The following is a 2,242-nucleotide window of genomic DNA, read 5'->3' as shown; positions in this document are numbered from 1 at the left end:
CCTACTAAAGCTAATTCAGGAATATCTTTTTTTTTTTTTTTAACTGTTTCTTTTCCAGCAACCTCATTTCCATTTTCTGTTTAAGAGTGCGTGGAAAAAGAGGGATGCCTGGGTGGCTCAGTCGAGCGTCCAACTTTTTGGTTTTTCACTCAGGTTATGATCTCACCCTTCGGGTCCGTTGGCAAGTTAAAGCCCCGCATGGGGCTCCGTGCTGACAACATGGGGCCTGCTTGGGATTCCCTCTCGTTCTCTCTTTCTCTCTTTCTCTCCCTCTGCCCCTCCCCCTCCCACACCGCCCTGTACGCACTCTCTCTCTCTCTCAAAGTAAATTTAAAAACAAGAGTGTGTAGAAGAGCTTAAGACCACTCAGTGGTTGCTCCTACCCATTCAGTAGCTGGAGCAGTGTCGCTGCAGTCTTGAGGGGCAGGCTGGGCGCTGCACTCCAGCAGGGAACCACGGAAGAGGCCAGAGGACACCTGCAGGCCTTCACTCTCTTCTGTGACCTCAGGTTGAGTTACAGTAAATATGGGAGCCGGAGCAGTCCACTCACCCTGAAATTCTTCCTTGGTCATGGTCATTTCAGCAGCGGCCTGCTCTTCCTTTCCAATCCCTTCAGGATCTCTGCAGACACAGAGATCAAACGTGACCTCATACGGGCACCCACGCAAGACCGTGGCGCGCATGCGTAGAACTTCCCACAGCAGTAGCCACCCTATCAGACCCGCAGAGAAAGACGGCAACGTGCACCTGGTGCGAAAGAGAGTCTGTTTTACGGAGCCATGGCGGGCGGGTTAACCTAGGAGGCCACCGTGAGCAGATGGTGCTTAGACCTGGGATCAGTAACCACAGGAAGTCGCGGCTCCCAGGACCTGCCTGGATCTGGTTAGGGAAGGTTCCAGGAGCTACAGGGCCAGCCACAGGAATGGCTTCAGTGGCAGCAACAAACTTCAGGCTCGCTGGCCAGTATTCCTGGGGGCTATGACAGTGACATTGGTCAGGTTTTCAATGGCAACAATGGCACGAACTACCAGCAGAAGCATCTCTCAGGTTCTCTGCAGATTTATGAGATAATTCCACGGCTTTTTTTTTCCCCTTCCCATAATGTACTGGCTGGTGCCACATCAGTGGGTTCCTGCTGCAAGGAAATTGAGCACATCCTCCTCCTTCATTTGCAGGACATTTAGGGCTCCAGACATTGTGAAAATTTCCCTTTAAGTTATGAAGGAAACCCAGACAATGTAATAGGGATCTTCTCTGCATAGCACAGAAAAACGGGAATGTCATTTTTAAAAAAGAAAAGCATTTATATAGTAAAATTAGATTGTGGTCAATTTATATGCAGTGAAAATTTTGTAGAAGAGACACAGAATTCTAGATCTGGAAGAACTCTCAGTTCTTTACAGCTAAAGGTCACTGTTAGGGGCTGAATTGTTTTCCCTCAAAATTCGTATGTTGAAGCCCTAATTTCCAGTAGCTTGAATGTAATTGTGTTTATAGAGAGAACCTTTAAAGACGTAATTAAGCTAAAATGAGGCCAATAGCATGGACCCTAACCCAATCTGACTGCTGCCCTTATAATGAGAAATTTGGACATGCAAAGAGATACCCAGGGCCTGTGTGCACAGAGGGACACCCTTGGGAGGACACAGCAAGAGGGCAGCCATCTGCAAGCCAAGGAGAGGCCATAGAAGAAGCCAGCCCTTCCAGTCTTCAGAACTGTGAGCAAATAGATTTCTGTTGTTGAAGCCACCTAGTCAGTGGTAGTTTGTTATGGCAGCCTGATAAATTAACACAGACACTCAATCTACTATTTAAATGCATGAATGGATTTAGAAATCTCTACTTTTCTAAATATTCTACCAAGAGTTTTCTATATGCAAATTTTAAATAAAATGGGGGGGGGGGAGGAGTCTATTCTTTTTTTAAAACTTCATGTTTCTCTGAATTTCCTTCCTATACATCTGCCCCTCATGCACACATGTCTGAGGTTCTCCAGCCTTGTGTGTTTGGGATCCTTTTATATGTATGTATATTTTTATATGAAATTTATTGGGATCCTTTTATAAAAGACAGTTCTGAGTATATTCAAAGAATGCTATTACCATAATTCTGTAGGAAAAACACAAATGTGGTTTAAGAGGAGAAGTTTTATTATGAAGTCAACTGAAAATTTAAATATCATTTTGGTTATAATTTGTCTTTAAAAAAATGAACAAAGTGCAGTGGTCGGGCCAGAGTATTT

The 2,242-nt window shown here is 44.9% G+C and overlaps 1 pseudogene; it reads right to left on the bottom strand.

The window, feature by feature from the left end:
• Window positions 1–356: 356 nt before the first annotated feature.
• Window positions 357–1,196, bottom strand: LOC123590031 (annotated as a pseudogene).
• Window positions 1,197–2,242: the final 1,046 nt, after the last annotated feature.

The sequence above is a fragment of the Leopardus geoffroyi genome, chromosome B4 (genome assembly GCF_018350155.1).
Source record: "Leopardus geoffroyi isolate Oge1 chromosome B4, O.geoffroyi_Oge1_pat1.0, whole genome shotgun sequence".
NCBI classification, from domain to species: domain Eukaryota; kingdom Metazoa; phylum Chordata; class Mammalia; order Carnivora; family Felidae; genus Leopardus; species Leopardus geoffroyi.
Note: the sequence above shows the minus strand (reverse complement) of the source record. Positions and strands in the feature narration are given on the sequence as shown.